Source organism: Dromiciops gliroides, chromosome X (assembly GCF_019393635.1).
Source record: "Dromiciops gliroides isolate mDroGli1 chromosome X, mDroGli1.pri, whole genome shotgun sequence".
In the NCBI taxonomy this organism is placed as follows: Eukaryota; Metazoa; Chordata; class Mammalia; order Microbiotheria; family Microbiotheriidae; genus Dromiciops; species Dromiciops gliroides.
This window is the reverse complement of record NC_057867.1, coordinates 69,425,818-69,446,475: the sequence shown is the minus strand read 5'-3', so window position 1 is coordinate 69,446,475 and position 20,658 is coordinate 69,425,818. Positions and strand designations below refer to the sequence as shown.

The following is a 20,658-nucleotide window of genomic DNA, read 5'->3' as shown; positions in this document are numbered from 1 at the left end:
ACATTTGATTCCCCAATGAAGGCTGGCTCCCACACACCTTTGCAGTCCAAGTGCATATTATTCCCCTTCATGGTCTCTACTTTCCATACCTTTGCACAGGTACTTTGAAGGCACTGCTTAAGTTTCCCTCCTAAATAAGAATGATCTTCCCTGATTTCCCCAACTGTTAAGGTTTTTTACTTCCTGAAATGACTTTGTCCTGCCTTACATACACTGTAGCATAGGTTTACTTATATGGCCATGGGAATCCAGATATCCCCCTTGAAAGAATGGAATCTCACTGAAGGCAGGGCCTGCTTGGGTTTTGCTTTGTATCCTTAGTACTTAGCACAGTGCCTTGCACATAGTAGGTGTTCAATAACTGCCTGTTGAATTGAATTGGATTGAATGAAAAAGGCTAGAAAAACAAGTGCTAGTGGCTTCTTTCATCCCACATAGTTTCTTTTGTAAAATTGATAAAAGAAATAAACGGTGGCCTAGAAGATTGCCAGTGAGTGTGACAATCTGTAGGTAAACTCCTTGAACAAAGGCACTCTATGACAATCACATTTCAGCTCTGGAGCCCCAGCATCTAGCTCAAGGCATCTAGTTACTGAGTGAAAAGAGGCACTATCCAGACATGTACTTACTTTGCATATAGGCCTGATAGAAAGACTGAAAGTTCTCTCTTCTCCTCTTTGTACTCAGAATGTAACTATAACATTTTTTTTAAAAAATCAATGTGCTTTCTGTCCCGTCTTAGCCCAGCACAGGAACTGAGCTATGTTAAAATGGATGGGAAGGCTGAAGAGCCCAGACAAATTCAAATGCATCTGATTGATTCAAGAGAAGCAAGCAGCCTAGGAGTAAGATGGGAGGACCAGAAGATGGGAGGAAAGTATTGGCCAATTGGAAGGGATGGCAGGGCCAGGGGAGATTCTCTTCAATAATGACAAAGAGTCTTGATGGTAGGATGATGCACTGCTGGTGGAGCTGGGAAATGGCCCAGATTTTCTGGAAAAATTGTAATTATGTTTCCAAAGACACCAAGCAATACCTCTACTAGGTCTATACTGCAAAGAGATTAAAGGAAAAGCAAAAGAGCCTATATGTACAAAAATACTTATGACAGCTCTTTTTGTAGTGGCAAAGAACTGGAAACCAAGAGAATGTCCATCAGTTGGGGAAGAGTTGAACAAATTCTGGTATATGATGTAATGGAATACCATTGTGCCATAAAAAATGAAGAAAGGGATTATTTCAGAGAAAACTTGGAAAACTTTATGAATGGATGCAGAGTGAAGTAGGCAGAACCAGGAAAACAATTCCTATAACATTTATACAGAAAAACAATTTATACAATATACAAAATACAATTTATATAACAACACTAAAAATGAACAGCTTTGAAAGACTTAAGAACTCTAAGTAAAATCAACAAGAATTTATTAAGCACCTAATAGACACTGTACTGCTATCCTAAACCCTAGAAATATAAAGAAAGGGAAAAGAGAGTCCCTGCCCTCAAGAAGCTCATGATCTAATTGGGGAGACAATATGCAAACATGTACAGAAAGATAGATAGAGATAGAGATAGATATAGATATACACACACATATACATATATCCTATATATATGTATATATCATATACATACATATATCCTATATGTGTGTATATGATATATATATGTATCTATCTATCTATATCTATATCTGTATCTATTACTATCTATCTATATATGATAGATTGGGGATCACCAATAGAGGGAAGGCACTAGCATTAAGGGCAATCAAGATAGGCATCCTGTTTAGTTGGTGCTTGAAGGAAGCCAGGAAAACCAGGAGGTGGAGATGAGGAGGAGAGAATTATAGGTATGAGAAAGAGCCAAGCATGGGAAAGAACCAGGAGATAAGGTGTCTTGTGGAAGGAACAGTAAGGAAGCTAATATCACTAGAATCAAGTATATGTGAGGGTGAGTTAGATATAAGGAGACTGAAAAGGTAAAATCAGACTAGGTTATGAAGGGCTTTGAATGCCAAAGAGGGGTTTGGATCTGATCCTGAAGGTGATAGGGAAGCACTGGAATGTTTCTGGAATACAAGGATGACAGGTTCAGACCTGCACTTTGGGGAGATCATTTGGCAGCTGAATGGAGTATGGACTAGAGTATGAAGAGGCTTGAGACAGAGAAACTAACTTGATGTACTAATGAAGAATATTACCCACCCATGACAAATAGGTGATAGACTCTTTTTTCCATAAAAGTATTTTATTATTTTCTAGTTACATGTGGAGATAGTTTTCAACATTTGTTTTTATAAGATTTCTAGTTCCAAATTTTTCTCCCTCTGCCCTTCCCAAGACAGCAAGTAATCTGATATAGGTTATATATGTACAATCACATCATAACATATTTATGCATTAGTCATGTTGTGCAAGAAGAATCAGAGCAAAAAGGAACCTCAAAAAAGAAAAACAAAAAAAGTAGAAATAGTATGGTTCAATTTGTATCCAGATTCCACAGTTCTGTTTTTCTGAATTTGGAGAGCATTTTCCATCATGAATCCTTTGGAACTATCTTGGACCATTGTATTGCTAAGAAGAATCAAGTCTATCACAGCTGATCAACATACAATGTTGTTGATACTGTGTACAATGTTCTCCTGGTTTTGCTCATCTCACTCAGCATCAGTTCATGCAAGTCCTTCCAGGTTTCTCTGAAATCTGCCTGCTCATCGTTTCTTACAGCACAGTAGTATTCCATCACATTCATATACCACAACTTGTTTAGCCATTCTCCAATTGATGGGCAACCCCTCAGTTTCCAATTCCTTGCCACCACAAAAGAGCAGCTATAAATATTTTTGTACATGTGGGTCCTTTTCACTTTTTATGATATCTTTGGGAAAAAGACCTAATAGTGGTATTGCTGGGTAAAAGGGTATGTACAGCTTTATAGCACTTTGGGCATAATTCCAAATTGCTCTCCAAAATGGTTGGATCAGTTCACAGCTCCATCAACAATGCATTAGTGTTCCAATTTTTCCACAGCTTCTCTAACATTTACTATGGTCCTTTTTTGTCATATTAGCCAATCTGATAGGTGTCAGGTGGTTCCTCAGAGTTGTTTTTAATTTGCATTTCTCTAATCAATAGTGATTTAGAGCATTTTTTTCATATAGCAATAGATAGCTTTGATTTCTTCATAGGTGATAGACTCTTTATGTGGAATGAGAAAAATATTTTTGGAAATGGCCTATGTGGGAATATGTTTTCCTTGGTTATGCATTTTGTTATAAAGATTTTGTTTTTCTTTTGTTTTCCAGAGGTGTGGGAGTGGGAAAGAGAAAAAATAAATGTTTGTTAATTGGGAAAAATAATTACAAAAAGAAAGGATGGAAAATATGGGATCATTAAAATATAAGAAAGGGCAAGAACAAGAGGAAGGAAAACCCTCAGGGTATCCACTAGAACATGAGGATTGAAAGTGCCAAGCAAAGAAGAAACACATGGTTACTGAGCACCAGTTAAAGGGACAGCTCAGCATAGTAGAGAGTTGACCCTGGTGCCAGGACAACCTTGGTTCAAATACCAATTTCAGTGTAGATTTGGCCAAGCCATTTAACCCGAAATTGTTCTAGGGCAGTAACTCTTTAAAAAGTGAAGTCTGGAGACCCAAAAGGATTCCCTAAGACCCTTCCAGGTGTTTTGTGAGGTCAAAAATATTTCTATAATAATACTGACATTTTAATTTCTAATATGGTAAATACTGATAGGTGTAATCCATATTAACAAAAGCTCTTTGCAGGGGGAGGGGGTGGACAGGTCCTCGGTCATTTTTAGGAGTATAAAAGGATCCTGAAACCAAAAAGTTTGGGAACAATTGTTTTAGACAAGTCTCTAAGACATAAGCAACAGTTGTAGACCAACCCCCACTGGTAAAGAGATGTGCCTCATTTAGGAGTTCCTTTTACTAATGAAATAAGAAGTACAGGCCTTAATCCAAATATATCCAAGGCTGGGGAAGCAGAGACAAAGGGAGTCAGAACTCTAAGACAATTCTTGGTTTCACAGATCTTACAGTCTACTAGGGAAAATGAAGACTACCCATAAAACTGAGGACAAAACAGACCACCTATGCTCAAGGGTTGAGTTGTATAGCACACACAGCACTTAGCTGGTATAGAAACAGGAAAGACACCTCTGGGCTGGAGTGGCCGATGAGGTTTGTGAAAGAAACCCCTTTCTTGATTCAGGCAATGAGCATCTGTTGAATATCCATCCCTTGGTGATTAGGAGCACACAGATGTTTCAGAACCTATCCAGAGGAGAGTGACCACGCTATACGAGGATTGGTTAAAAGTATCAGGGGCTGTTTAGCCTGGTGAAGAGTAAACTTAGGGGCCATATGACAGAGGTCTCCATGTACCTGAAAGGCCATTTTTCAAAGGAGAGATTAGCTTTGTTATACTTGGCCCCTGAAGATAGAACCAGAAACAGTGGTTGGAGGCTGGGCCAAAAAGCCCATTTAGGCTTGATGTCAAGAATAACCTCCTAACTCTTTGGAGAGTCTCAAAGGAGAGGGAGTGAGCTGCCTGGCAAGGAAAGTTGTCTCACTGGGAAGCTTCAGGAAGGGGCTGGGTGGCTGCTTGGAGAGGCTGTGATAGAGGGTCCCGGTTGCATCTCTTCTAGCTTTGAGAGTCTGATTTTTTATAACAATGATAGAAGGAGACATAAAAGATTAGAAGAATTGGTAAGGATGAGAAGAGAGTGGGGTAAACACAGTGGGAGCACAGATAAGGCAGATCTTGATGGACTAGGCAACAGAGAAGGGGGCAATGGAAAGAGAGGGCATTCCTTCCCAGTCAGCTGCCCTTCAGAGATTTCCCCCCTAACTGCCCCACCTGTTCATATCAGCAAAGGAATTCTCCCCTCCCAGAAACCTGAGAGTCAGCTGCAAAAGCTCCATTAAAAAGGAGACATGGCCCCAGATCACCATAGCTTGGCAGAGCTTCCCACTAGGGTGTGGCCAAGAGGCCTAGGGAGGATAAGAGACAGGTTTTCTGTTGCTTGTCTAAAAGCTCACCCCTGTCAGCAAGCAGAGAGGGGCCTTTCCTGGGCACTGCCTTCTTTGCCTTTGGAGCTTCTACACCAGAGGCTTCCCAATTACCCAAGACCTCACCAGGCTCCAGGTTTTACTGTTCTTGGGCCCAACACTTCGATTTTGACACATGAAAGTACATCTATCAATAGGACACAAAGGCCTTGCCTTGGGTGGCTTGTGTTAGCAGCTGAGTGTGCTAATCAGTCTTTATAAAAAGAAGCTACATCAGTGACAAAGAGCTGGTGACTAAAATAAGATTGTGAGGATTGAGTAGCTGGCAGCCTGTGGAGAATTAGCCAGTCAGATCTGATTTCACTCCACTTTTATGTCCAAGGCCTATTTCACTGATAAAGTTTGATGGTGACAGCTGAGGTCTGAAATCCTAAATATTTAACAAAAGGTAGGCCTTAACTTAAAGCCTCTTCTCGAATGATCAGAGTCTGACTTGGATAGTTGCAAGAGAGTCAGTTTTCTCTTATCTGATTTAGTTTTTAAAAAAAGCCCTGGATTTGGAGCATGAAGATCTAGGTTCAAATCCTAGTTCTAACACTTACTAGTTCTGTGGCCTCAAGTAACTCACTCAACCTCTCTGTGCCTCAGTTTCCTCCTCTGTAAAACAAACAGATGGACTATATACAGTAAATTATTTCTAAGGACACTACTGTCCCTAAATCTGTGATCCTACAAAAATTAATTTGTCAACTACTGCTTATGTGGACATGACAAAAAGCCACTTTGAACATAATTGTAATTTATCTGCCAACACCAGTTGTACATGATGAAGTAAAACATTTCTACCAAGAATGTGACAAGACCCTCTAAATGATGTCAGCAAATGCCTCAATACTCAGCGACTTCAATGTGTGGCTTGTATGTTTGGTATCAAAAAATGAAAGAAGCCACATGATTAGGTCATTGAGAAGCCTCATTCCTGTATATCATAATACTTTCTTTAAAAATAGTTGGAAGGTACTGGACATGGAGAGCACTAAACGGTATCAAAAATGAAATGTACACTATCTTAGTAGATAGTAAATGACAGGTTATTGATGGGATGGTAAGTCTGACTATCTACTAGGTAAAGCAAAAGTAAATAATCAACACCAGATTAGAAGAATTGGTAAGGATGAGAAGATACTATATAGACTTGTAATAGCTCTAACCCAAATGATTAAAACAAGTTGTTAACTCTAAAAAAAGGAAATGGATAACAGTCAAGACACTAATTTCTTAGAGAAGTTGAAATGATGTAAAAGTGACTACAATAAGGAAGCCAAAGGAGCCCAGAAACCATCTTAACTAGTAAATGCTTGATCTTCTTGCTCGGAGGAGAGACATAGCAAACTGAGGCCATTCACTAAGAGTTCTCTCTTCTCCCCTCCCCTTCATCCCATATCACTCGGATCTCTTCCCCTACTATTTCCCCTTTTATCTTATTTCACATAAAGAGGTATCCCTTCTCTTGACCAAGGAGAACCACTCTATAAGAGCCGTTGATCCCATTACAGCCTATCTTCTCCAGCAGATTGCTTCCTCTTTCTACCCCACTCTCTAACTAATATTCAATTTGTCCCTATCTACTTAATGCTTCCCTGCTGCCTATAAACAGTCCCATGTCTCCCACACCCTTAAATCCCTACCTGCTAGGTGTCATCCTATAGCTCTCCTTCCTTTTATGGCTAAAATCCTTGATAAAACCATCTACAATCAGTGGCTCTACTTCCTTTGACTTCTAAGTTCTTTCTGCAGTATGGCTTCTAACTTCATTATTCGAATCTAATTGCTCTTTCAAAAGTTACCTATGATCTCTTAATTGCCAAATCTAATTGCCTTTTCTCAATCCTCATCCTTAGTTACAAAGATCTCTGCAGCCTTATGCTATTGATCACTCTCTTCTCCTGGCTGCTCTCTTCTCTCTAGCTTTTGTAAGGGCGATATCTCCTGGTTCTTCTCCTACCTTTGTGATCCCTCCTTCTTAGTCTCCCTTGTGAATCTTCATCCAATTCACTCAGGATAATTACAGGTACCTCCTGAACCTCTGTCTTGGTCCTTCTTCTCTTCTCTCTCTATATTATATATTTGGTGATTTCATCAGTTTCCATGGATTCGATTATCAAGTCTATGCAGACGATTGTCAGATCTATTTATCCAGCCCTAATCTGTCTCCTGACTTCTAGTCTCCCATCTGCAGCTGCCTATTAGACATGTGGAACTAGATGTCCCATAGGTATCTTAAACTCAACGTGTCCGAAATGGAATTCATTATCTTTCCCCCAAAGCTCTCCTCTCTTCCTAACTTCCCGATGACTGCTGAGGGTAACACTGTCCTCCTAGTCACTCGGGCTCACAACCTAGGTGTCATTTTCAACTCCTCACTCTCTCTCACCCACCATGTGAAATCATTTTTCTAATCCAGTCAATTCTACCTTTATAAAGGTCTCATCTATGCCCCTTCTCTTCTCTGACAACAGCTGCCACAACCGTGCAGGATCTCATCACCTCATGCCTGGACTATTTTAATAGGCTACTTTTTTATCTCCTTGTCTCATGTCTCTCCCCATTCCAGTCCATCCTCCAATAAACTATGAAAATCATCTTCCTAGAACATGTCTGACCATGTCACCCCCTACCCAATAAGCTTCCATGGCTTCCTATCACTTCCAAGATAAAATATAAACTGTCAGATTTGAAGGCTCTTAATAACCTGGCCCCTCCCCACTTTCCTTGTCTTGTTACCATCTTCCTCCCCTCCCTTGCTGTTTTTCCCACAACACACTCCATGTCTCAACTGTGTCTTTTCATTGGCTGTTCCCCATGCCTGGAATGCTCTCCCTCCTCACCTCTCCTTTCTCACTTCCCTGTCTTACTTCAAATATCAACTAAAATCCCACCTTCTAATCCACAGAATGTTAAATAATCTAGTTCAGAGATTGCTAACCATTTTTGTGTCATGGTTCCCTTTGGCAGTTTGGTAAAACCTATGGACCCCTTCTCAGAATCATGTTCTTAAGTGCACAAAATGAAATACAGAGGAGTACAAAGGAAACCAATTAGCTTGAAATATAGTTATCAAAGTTTTTGTAAGTACACTGATTCCAGGCTAAGAACATCTGGGTGGACCACCTATGGAGGAATCCTGGGAGAATGTGGCCAAGAAGTGCATAGGCTAGCAAGGCATGGCCAGAATGTCATCTGCCCCATCAAAGTAGTGAATTATGACAATGACCATCCATTTGAAAGTTTTCCAAAATCGATTTAGGACTCTGTTCTTGACAAGAAATCACAGATAAACTTTACATAATGGAGTCATTAAGCACCAAAGTATAGGCATCATCCTCAACTTCTCACTCTCACCTCCCATATGAAATTATTTGGCAAATCTAGTCAATTCTACTTTTATAACATCTCTCATATGTGTTCCTTCTCCATGAACAGATCATGTTCATGGGACATTTTATAATTTGTAAAGCCTCATAATGCTAAGAAAAAGGAAGTAAAAGGATTCTTAGTCGGTTTTATAGCTGACAAAACTGAAGGTCATAAAAATCAAGGATGCCCAGAATGCCAAATCTGGAAGGGACCTTCGAGGCCAAACAGGTCAAGGCCTTCATTTATTGATGACTATGACAGGGAAAGTGACTTTCCAAAGGCCACACATATAATGAGCAGAGTCCAAACTTGAACTCAGGTCCTCTGACAGGTCACTTAGAAGAGTGGGGGAGGGGCTATTACATGTGGTGAATGCACTAACAGCGGCATGACAAACAATTGTTCTCTTCTATGGCAGCCAGTGAACAGCAGCAAAGCCATGAACACTCCTCGGATGAATGGTACATCTCACCTCACACACACTGCTCTCTTTGCTCCTGGGGTCATAAACTTAGAGCTGAAGGTGACCTTAAAGGTCATCTGGTCTTATTTCCTCATTTTATGGAGATGGAGGTAGAAACCAAGATCTAGCAAAGTTAAGTGACTTTCCCAAGGTCACATAGGTATGGCAGAAAGAGGATCTGAACCCAGGTCCTCTGGCTGTAAACCTAGCACTCTTTGTACTGGTTCTCTGGGCAGAATCAATAAAAAATTGTCTTTGGAAACTATTTGTACCTCCTGTTATTAAGCAGTATTTTTTTCTGTAGAGACTGAAAGCACTGCTGTCCATTCTCACAATTATCTTCATAAGCACCATCCTGTGATGAAGGGTTGTGTAGCTGTCTCTATGGAAGCAAGAGAAATGCCTGGCACTCTTTTTAGCTCCTGCTGTGGCCCCATACAACAATTAATGTCTATGCCCTCCCCAACAACTGCCTTTACAGAGAAGGGAGGTTCCTTGCCCTTAGCATCTGGCTGTTCCTCCGCAGCCCTTGGAGAGGTCAGAAGTTTGATGTCCAGAAGAAGTTCCCAAACATTAGAGCTGGTGAGAGGTACTTCCTAGTGCAAGTTTGGGAAAATGAGAGCCATTTACGTCCATTTGTATGTAGCTGAGAAGCATCCTATTAAACCCTAATTTAAAGCACTTAATTTAAATAATAATGTTGTCTTTAATTAAAGGGAAAAAGTTCTGCCGCACTCTCTCCATCACGTTCCATATGAGCACTGCTCATTTCCTAGGCAGTGATGGTGTGAGCACGGTTCTTTGCATGTATGCCATAGAGGGGATTCGCTCCTGGCTGCCTTTCTGACAGTGCGGTGGGTGGCAACCTGGCCCCAGCTCGACTGTGCAGCAAAAACCGGCTCCAAGCTTAGATTTGGCCAAAAGGAATGCAAGGTCGAGTCAAAACCTCTCTTTTGTGATTCTCCCTTTTTCAGCAGCACAGTCAGAAAGGAATTTCTCAAAGATAGTCTTAGTCAATTCCCTTTATTTTACAGAAAAGGAAACCAATAGATAGCAAGCTTGTTGAATTTGCAGATGAGACTAAAGTGAAAGGGAGAGCTAACAATGTGTGAGGGAGTTAGAATCTAGCCAATAGTCAATAAACATTTATTAAGCACCTGCTCTGTGCCAGGCACTGTACTAAGTGCTGAGGATACAAAAAAGAGACAAAAGACAGTTCCTGTCCTCAAAGGGCATACAGTCTAATGGGAGAGACAATAAGCAAACAAATATGGACAAACAGGCTATACACAAGACAAATGGGAAATAAGTAAGAAAGGGAAAGCACTTGAATTAAGGGAGTTTGGGAAAGGCTTTCTATAGAAGATGGGATTTTAGGTGAGACTTAAAGGAAGCCAGCAAGCCAGTAGAGAGAGAGAGGGAGAAAGAGAAAAAGCATTCCAGGCCTGGATATAGTCAGAGGCAAAGTCTAGAGCTGAGAGATGGAGTGTCTTGTTCATACAACAGCCAGGAAGCCAGTGTCACTGGATTGAATAGCATGTGTGTCAGGGAGTGAGGTATAAGAAGACTGGAAAAGTAGTTGGTTAGGTTATAAAGAGCTTTGAATGCCAAACAGAGAGTTTGGAGGTGATAGGGAGCCATCAGCATTTCTTGAATAGGGGGTGACATAATCAGACATATGCTTTAGGAAAATCACTTTGGTGGTTGAATGGAAAAAGGACTAGAGTGAAGAGAGATTTGAGGCAGGCCAACCCACCAACAGCTATTGCAATAACCCATACATGAGGTGATGAGGGCCTGCACCATGGCAGTGGCATCATCAGAGAAGAGAGAGGGGCTTATTTGAGAGATGTCACAAAGGTGAAATCGACAGGCATTGGCAACAGATTGGATAGAGGGTGGGGAGGTGAAAGATACTGAGGAGTCCAGGATGACAGCCTGAGAGACTGGAAGGATGCTGTTGCCCTCTACAGTAATGGAGGAGGTAGTAGAGGAGGAGAGTTTGGGGGAAAGTTAATGAGTTCCATGTTGAACACGATGAGTATAAGATTCTACTGGACATCTAGTTCGAGACGTCTGAGAGGCAGCTGCAGGTGTGAGTTTAGGAATCAGCAGAAAAATTGGAATAGGAAAGCTAGATTTGAGAATTAGCAGCATAACGATAGTAATTAAATCTATGGAAACTGATGAGATGATCAAGTGGAGTAGTATAGATGGAGAAGAGCCGAAGACCCAGGACAGAACACTGAGGGGCGTCTGTGGTTAGAGGGTGTGAGCTGAAGGAATATCCAGAAAAGGAGACAGAGAATTCTTTGAGATGCAACTAGAACCCAGGTCTTTCTGATGCCAAGTCCAGCACTCTTTTCTATGATTCTATACTCAATAAACTTCACAGATGTACAATGGGACCTTCACATGTACATGGCTCGACAATAGCTCTTGTGAAAAAGATTTGAGAGTTATGGTGGAATGCAAGCTCAATGTGAGTCAACAGGGTGATGTGGCACCAAAAGAGCTCTCGAGCTCTTAGGGGGCATTAACAGAAACGCTGTGTTAATTATGAGGAATATGAACATCCTACGGTACTCTTCCCAGTTCAGACCATACCTAGAGGATTGGATTCTATTCTAGGAACCACTTTCTGGGAAACCGTATCTCCTTCAAGCCCAGCATGCCCTCCCTTGTCACCTCCTCCTAGGAGAGTCCCTAGCTTCCTTTAAAGCACATCTCAAAGGCCACCTCAAAACAAGGCCTTTCCTTATACACCTCTCTTCACCTGCAATACTCTTGTTATAACTTGACAAATGGGTTCCTAAAAATCACTGAGCAAATCATGCTGTAGGACTTATGGGAAAAATGGGGTCAGGGGCACAACATTCAAAAACTTTGTTAGTGACACATAAACAAGTTAGGAGCCAAATGCAAGTGGTAGCACAGTTTAATCCGTGTTAAATGGTTGAGAAATACATGAATACTATAATAACTAGTTCCAGTAGCCTCAGGGAATGTTGAGTGTACACCCTGGCTCCCATGGGGACCAGGCTGGTAAAGTTGATGGCTATGATGTGAGGGTGGCCACCATGGACAGCAACTCCAGGAATTGGGCTTAGAGGCCTGAGTCAGGCCAAAGATGTGGGGGGAGGGGAAGTAGGTGGGTTCAGCCTATTCCCCCTCAGCCCACAGGTATTTATATATATATATATATACACACACACATGTATATATGCATATATACATATATACACATATGTGTATAAATATTATACATCTTCTGGTATAGTTGTTTATACACACATACACATACACAAACATACACACAAAATATGATGCTTTACATTGAAAAAGACTTGAAGAAGGGGCAGCTAGGTGGAGCAGTAGATAGAGCACCGGCCCTGGAGTTAGTAGGACCTGAGTTCAAATCCTGCCTCAGACACTTAACACTTACTAGCTGTGTGACCCTGGGCAAGTCACTTAACCCCAATTGCCTCACCAAAAAAAAAAGAAAAAGAAAAAGAAAAAGACCTGAAGAACTTGGCCACATTCTATATTTTCTTAGCTATGGGCATCTTATATTTCCAAAATGGAATATAAATTCCTCAAGGGCAGGGACTTTCATTCCTGGCTTTGCAGCCTCAGCACTCAGCACAGTGTATTGCATACTGTAAGTATTGAATAAATGTTTATTAAATCGAACTAGGACCAATGGGTAGAGAGTGCAAAGAGACAGGTATAAGATAGAACTTGGCATCAATTAGAGCTACAAGTAGAATGGGCCACTTTGGGAGGTAGTAGGTGCACCATCTCTGCAGGTGATCAAGCAGACTAGATGGCCCCGTGCTAGGGATGGGTCAGAGAGATGCCTGGCCTGGATAACCCTTCCAAGCTCCTTACCAATGAGATACTACCCAGAACCAACCATCAGCACAAGTCTAGAAAGCTATTCTAACATGAAAATGCCAAGAAAATCAGAAGCACCAATGCCAAGGACGGTTCCAACTTTCCAACTATAGGAACAGTGAATGGGCCCCTCACTTACATATTGAGTGTGGGATGGAAGGGACAGGACCCACTTTGTGCTCCCTTCACATGGGCATCGTGACCAATGAAGAGCCAGGAGGGCAGCTAGAAGGGTTTCCGCTTCAAAGAGTAATGTTAATTGTTCAACAGTGCAAATAAAACCACAAATAACTACAAAGCAGCTCTCGAACAGGGCAGGTGCTCCCTCTTCTTCGACCATTTCAAAGCATCCTGGCTGTTGTTCATTTTCTCAGGAACAAATCCATTCTCATCACCTCAGAGATGTAAATTAGGAAATGCCCCTCCTCCCAGCACCCTGGTTTTACACATGTGAGCTTTTGTTTGCCCAGCAACTGAAACCCCTCTTTTTGAATAGCCTTTTGGCAAAGGATGGAAGCAGTTGAATGTCACCATGCTGGCTCCCCAGAAGATTCTTACTTCTCCTCAACATGTCATCCTGAAAAGAATAGCGATAGGGGCTTTACGAGGTCCTCTCTGATAAGAACCCATTTGGTCTAGGGTACAACCAGATTTCATCAGCGGGTACTCCCTGCTTGGAACCTGACCTGCCCAGGCCAGCTCCCCAGGTTTTCCCCACTACTCACTGCCACACAGACAAGATACTGTTCCTTGGACCCAGACCTCAGTGAGCAGGTTCCAAGGTAGAGACATTGCCTCAGAGAACAGTATGGTCTCCCAGTGCTGCTGGCCACAGTCTCCCTTGGTCAAACAGGCCTGCCAGCACTCCAGTGGTAGAGCTGAATGGATTACATTGGACAAGACTGTGCCCTGTCCAAGAAGAGACACATGGCTGGAAGAACTGATTAGGCCCCAAGCATGCTTCATGCCAATTGTCTCTGAGGCGTGAAGCTTTCACAGAGAAGGGAAGCGTTGGCTGATAACGGCAGCTCAGATTTATAGGGTGATTGGTGGTTTGCAAAGTAATTTATATATCCAGCTAGTTAACTATAGTTGTTTCCTCTTCCCTGTCCAAAGCTGATGTATCTACTGCCACCCTCCATTTCTATGTCACTACTGGCCACCTTTACTGGACATCCTTGGAGGGAGGGAAACCCCTCCTGAGACTTCCCTTTCAGGTCCTGGTTGCAGGGGAGAATGATTTTTCACTAACAATGGGAGAGTAGGTGCTGATAGCATGTTGTGTTTGTATGTATGTATGTATATGTGTACGTATGTGTGAATATATAAATACATATAACAAATTATATAGTGCCTACTATGTGCTCAGGGCTTCATGATTATTATCTCATTGAATCCTCACCACACCCCTGGGAGGTAGGTGCTATTCTTATTCCCATTTTACAGATGAGGAAACTGAGGCAAACAGATGTTAAGTGACTTGCCCAGGGCCACAGAGCTAGTGTCTAAGGTCAAATTCAAACTCTGGTCTTTCTGACTCCAGGCCCAGTACTCTATCTACTATGCAACCTAGTTGCCTCTGACAGAATGGTGGAGTCTGAGAAGCCTAGGTTCCAGTCCAACACTCCCAAGCTGTTAATATCACCAACCTCACACGTTGTAGTAAGGATCAAATGAAATAATGTAAAGATCTAGCTAAATATGAGCTATCATTATAACATGGCTTGAATGTTCAAGAAATACTCATCTCTGGTTAATGGCCTTAGATGTCTCTCTGAATATTCATTAATAGTACTAATCACAGAAAAAGCAATCAACTTGCTGCCTCTTTTCTTATGAACAATAAGGAACAAAGGCCTCTAGGACTTTTTCCAAGACTCCCAAAGTACTGAAGGGCAGAACCAATGCTCATGGTAATGTCTATACTCTGTTCTCTGGCTCCTTAAGCTTGGCTGACTCCACCGGATTGACAAGGAATGAAACCAGTACACAATTTCACACCACTAATGATGGGCAATAGACCAGACTGAATGCCCTTGGTGCTAATTCAAGCCATTCTACCATCAAATTGTTTCATTATGAGAAGCAAAACTTGGATGCCAGTTTGTCTCTTCCCAGAGAAACTGAAGATGAGTCCAAGTATACTCTCTAAACAGACACCAGACTCTTCATGGTTACACATCATCAAAATGAATCTGGAAAATGTTATTAGTGCAAAGGTCCAAACACATCTGAAATGCCTTCTGGTCTGGGCTGTCCAGCCAGGGCTTTCACTGCAGACCTTAAGACAGTGAGAGGGGATACAAAGTAGCAGGATGGCCAAATGAGGAAGGACAACCTCACCTTACCATTGGTGCATTCTCTCATCATCTTCAAAGATCTCTTCATGTTTCTCTTGCAATTCTGGCATTTCTCTTTGATCTCATTGGGCGAGCAGCTCAGATGCTTCTCTCATCCATTCTACCAATCCAGATTTGGGGTCTGTCGAGAGAAAGCGAAGGTAGTTTGTGTTTTCTCCAAATTGCCCTTTTACCGTCCACTTCATTTTCAATGAGCACCCTTTCTCCTAGGCATTGGTAGTCCCCTAATATGAAAAGTCCCATAGATTGTCTTCCAGAACACTAGTTTAATAATAAATAAATAAATAAATAAATAAATAAATAAATAAATAAATAAATAAATAAATAAATGATGATGATTAAAAACAATAGCCAACATTTCTATAGTGTATGCTACATGCCAGGCACTGTGCTAAGCATTTTACAAATATCTCATTTGATGCTAGCCAATAACCCTGGGAAATAGGTGCTATTATTCTCCTCATTTCACAGATCCTCTATGGAATATTTCTGGAATGACATGAATAAGAATGGCCCAGAATGAGGTGTGGATAGGCTGTGAACCACACTGGGAGATGTATACCTACACCAAAGAGAACAAGTCAATGTTTCTGCCCCCTATTCCCAATGGACCATGCTACATTTTTTTCAAGTCTTATGAGTTTGGTTTGATTTTCTTTATTTTCTCGTCTCCTGTATAATAGTCAGGAATTCAACAAGCTTTTATAAAGCCTGTACTATGTGACTGGCACTGTGCTAAGCACTGAAGATACAAATAAAGGCAAAAGACAGTCCCTGCTCTCAAGTAGCTCACAGCCTAATTGAGGAGAAAACAACTATACATATGCAAGATTTATACAAGAGAAATTGGGGGATAGTTTCAGAGAAAAGGCACAAAAATTAAAGAGGACCAGGAAAGACTTCTTGCAAAAGGTGGGGCTTTGGCTGAGTCTTGAAGGAAGCCAAGAAACCAGGAGGCAGAGATGTGGAGGGCGAGAGTTCTAAGCATAAGAAACAAGCAGTGAGAACACCATGAATGCAAGTGTATCATTCAAGGAACAACAAAGAAGTCAGTGGCACTGGATCAAAGAATACCAGGAGGATGGAAGTTATAAGAAGACTGGAAATAGCAGGAGTCAGGTTACAAATAGCTTTAAAAGTCAAACAAACTGTGACTATTATTTGATCCTGGAGAAATGAATGTTTACCAAAGTGGGGATTATTTAGCAATCAGATATTTGGGTAGTCAGACCGCTGACCTGTTAGAGTACAGGGCAAAATCAACACCAAGTTACAGGAAAGATTAAAGATGAAAATATATTGTGTCCAGTTAAAATAGTTCAAATCTAACCTTTCTAAACATGCTCTTGATGAGATGAAAGAGAGAAAGAGATGGAGAGAGGGAGAGAGGATAAAGGAACACATCAACACAGACTATCACCATTTCCTATAAAGGTCTAGCCAGTGACAAGGCCAAAAGAGCCTAGAAACCATTGAAGCCAAACAGAGAGATATGACAGCCAAGGGCAATGTCACTTTAGTCCATTGATTCACTTGTAAAAATTTACAGAACAGTGGAATATTGTTAGTTATATCCCCTCATAAGTCAATGAGAATTGGTAGAGAGGGGAAACAACCTGCAGAAAGCTTGGTATAAGACCCAATTAAGTCTGATAATTCTAGAGCATTTGAGGATAAAATGGAAGCAAAACAAATATGAAAAAAATGGTATATGTCAACATTTTGATAATAAACCCCTTTTCCATCAATGATGGAGGAGTTACTACATTTGGTTCCAACGTTATAGCCCCCTATATGCTCAATGAGGCTGTTGAAATGGGCAAAACTCAGAAAGGCAGCTGGGCCAGACCAAAGATACCCAGAGGATGCCAGTGCTGGAAGGCACATAGGGCATTGCTCAATCAATCATGAAGATATCTGAAAGAGGGAATAATATCAAATAATTGAAAAATCATGAATGGCATTACTACTTATTTTTAAAAAGCAATTCAAAATGGCAGACAGGGAAGCAGCTAGTGAAAATGAGAGTTTAGTTGTGGGTCACACAAGGGAAAAGAGATGAAAGAGTTTGCATAACGGTCTCATAGAGATTGAGGGGAAAGGATGGCATGTGCTCTAGGTCAAAGTTTGGCCCAAAGAGCAATATAGCAACCAAAGAAGCATTTTTCTCAATCAACAAGGATTTATTAGGCTCATATTATGTACCATGCAACATGCTAGGAGTTAGAAGAAAATTATTATTTCTTCCTCCCTCTAACCCTGCCCAGTTTTTTCATCTCTAGGCTAAATATCCCAGGTTCCTTCAGCTAATCCTCATATAGCATGGCCAAAAACATTTTAAGAGGCCCTCCACTCAGCCCCAAACTATCCCTCTACATGCCCACTGGAAAAGCATGCAAGCTGGCTGGTGAGGCTCAGATTCTTCTCACAGGATCTCTGGAGGTAAAGTCCCCAAGGAAAGCAGTACATATACTATGGCTATATGTGCAGTGCTTACATATACCATGCCTACATGTATGATGTCTACATGTACGGTGCTTACGCTGTAGGTCTACCATGACTACATATATGATGCTTACATATACCATGCCTAGACATGCCATGCTGACAAATGCCATGCGTACAGTACAATGTCTGACACAACAACTCTGATGGAAAACATTGACAGTGGCTCATTCCAGCAGCTTTTTCTAATCACACAGTGGAACTGTTTTCACATAGTTTCTCCCCTAGAAATCCTTGCTAAGTAAAGGCATCAGTGATTAAGAAGCTCCAGAACGAAGACTGAATCCCCCATCCCCTCCCCTCCCCTCCCCCCTCCCTGGCGGATGTTTCTGGTAAGCTCCTTTGAAGACTGAGCAGTGAGGTGTGACTTTAGGAAAGAAGATGGTATCCCAGGCATCTTAATGAAGTATGTGCTTTGTTTTCTTGAGAACTGTGATTTTTTGAAAGAATATAGCTTCTTGAGAAAGGAATTTCTCCCACTTTTGGGGGACGCATACTTTTTTTTTCTTTCGTGGAAGTAAATTCCATTGCCTTGTTCAAGATATCATCAATATGGTCCAAGTTACACTGGATTCTTGATGGGGGGTTTTATGTCCTACCATATGTTCAAGCTGGGAAACACACACTTCACAGAAATTCCCCCCCTCTGCCTTGCTCTGCTTTCAGCTCATTTTCACAGGCAGGTAGAGGAGCGTTTTCAGTTTCATATATTATTTATTTTCCGGCTCGTCCATGATTGTGTAACTCCTGTGTCTTTTCATCTACTCATTCTTGGAGCAACTACCATTCCGCCCACAGCAATTTCCCCTTGGCCTTTTTATTCTGTATCTTGAATGAGCTTTGTATAACCATTCACTACCATTGTCACAAGAGAGGAAGGAGGGAGAGGAGAAGAAAGGGGAGAGAGGAGAGACAGAGGTGGGGGGGAGATCAAAAGAGAAAGGAGAGAGACACAGAGAGACAGAGACAGAAACAGAGAGACAGACAGAAAGAGACAGAGAGAAACAGAGAAAGACACAGAGTCAGAGAGAGGAGAGACAGAAATATACACACACAGAGGAGGAGGGAGGAAGGGAGGAAGGGTGGGAGGGAGGGAAGGAGAGAGAGAGAGAGAGAGAGAGAGAGAGAGAGAGAGAGAGAGAGTCAGAATCTTTCTGAGCAATCTCTCTGAACTTTTCAGAGAATCTAACCATTAAAATAGATTTCCATGAAACCAAAGACCCAAAACAACTGCACAATGCCCAATGCTAGCATGAAACCACGTCTGAAACATTTTTGAAAGGATGAAAACCCTGCCAAAAATGCATTCTCCATGCTCCAGCCCAAGCGTTTAACAGTTTTCCTCCAGCTGTAAGGTTTTTTAAGACCACCAACAATGGGTTCTCACAAAGCCACTTAGAAGTTTCTGAGTCTGGATTCTGATTTAGGGTTGTGTTAGGGCCACAAACCATCTGGAAAATACTTCCCCAAACTTTCAACTAGTTCATAGGACTTTACCCCCCTCAAAAATATACTTTTTAAAATCTCAACCATAACTTTTACAAGGTGAAGTTTGGGGCAGAATGAATCAGTGGAAAACCATGTAAGGAATCAGGTCTGCTTGGCAGATTCTGACACAGAAACAAGCCTGAAACACAGGCAGGGCATGCTGGAGAAAGCTCACAATCAAAGAGGTCCCATGTCACCCTCATAAATAAAGCCTCCTCACCTGGTGCTGCTTCAATTTTGAGGGAAAACACCCCAAAGTACTGCTTCAAGAGAAAATATGAAAAGGCACATTAAGCTTAATTCATTTGTATTTTCACTACTACCACCACCACCTCCAGATTGAGAAAAGTACAATGCTCAAAGCCCCATAATAAGAAATTGCTTCATGACAAAAAATAATAATATTAATAACCAAGGCAATGGCCTACTTAAGTAACTGGAAGAAAACAAAATTCCTAGGAAACCAAAAAAAGATAGAGTCCTTTGGAATTGGTAAGATTTTCTCTTTGAGACATAGAATTTGGGGGCTAGAAGGAGCCCTAGCTTAGTCCCTCCTTTTACAAATGGGGAAGTAACCATCCAGGGACTTGCCTAAGGTGGCCTAGCTAATTTATGACAGTATTGGAGCTAGAATACAGGCTCCCAGTAGGAAAGGAGAATGGTTCTTACCAAGCAATCAAGAAAAGGAGCCAAAAAGGGGGGCAGCTAGGTGGCACAGTGGATAGAGCACTGGCACTGGATTCAGGAAGGACCTGAGTTCAAGTCCAGCCTCAGACACTTGACTCTTACTAGCTGTGTGACCCTGAGCAAGTCACTTAACCCTAAATGCCCCACCAAAAAAAAAAGAAAAAAGAAGAAAAAGATCCATGCTATCCTTGTTTTCTCCAGTACTTTCTACTCCCTTCCACTCTCTGAGTTTTTGTCTAAATTATTGCAAATTCAAGGACAACATCCTTCCATTTGCCTGAGCTAAGCTCAGGGCCCTTCCCTCCAGGAAGGGCCCCTTCTCTAGTGAACAGAAACCATCCCTCTCTCCCTTCCCACCACCAGTATGGCCCCCGACTCATTGGCATACCTTGGGACATTCCACATTTCTGTGCTTGCCTTGATGGCCCCTCTTGTTGAAGGCAAAATCCCTGCAGACAGATGGCATTGCATCTTTATGACCAATCCATTTCGAGGTAACCATGGGGACCCAATACACAGAATTAAGCCACAATCTGACTTGGTTTATTTCTTGGGCTCCCCACTGCCATCCTTCTCTGGTGCCTCATTGTGGTGTTTGGGTGAGCCCAGGCAATTACAGAGTGTAAACTCTGGCAAGGTTTCCACACCAAGCTGGAAAAGCTATGTGTCTGTTGTTCGAGGACCAGTCTAGCAAAGCATGGAGGGGCTCACCCCTCAAGGCTTAGACACTCCAGTCTGTGGAAAGGCAGAGCACAGAAACTCCTGTACAACATTGACTTTAGGAAGCCTGGGCTCAGCACTGG

The 20,658-nt window shown here is 41.7% G+C and overlaps 1 protein-coding gene across 1 annotated transcript in view; it reads right to left on the bottom strand.

Moving 5' to 3' along the window:
- LOC122733663 (transmembrane protein 182-like) overlaps positions 1-20,300 on the bottom strand; it is a 55,884-nt gene extending 35,584 nt beyond the window's left edge. Inside the window, exons 1-3 of the mRNA XM_043974248.1 lie at positions 20,244-20,300; positions 19,389-19,431; positions 15,164-15,296 (exon numbers count right to left, since the gene is read on the bottom strand). The gene's annotated coding sequence lies outside the window, so the exon portion shown is untranslated. The remainder of the gene's footprint in view (positions 1-15,163; positions 15,297-19,388; positions 19,432-20,243) is intronic.
- Between the last annotated feature and the right edge of the window lie 358 nt (positions 20,301-20,658).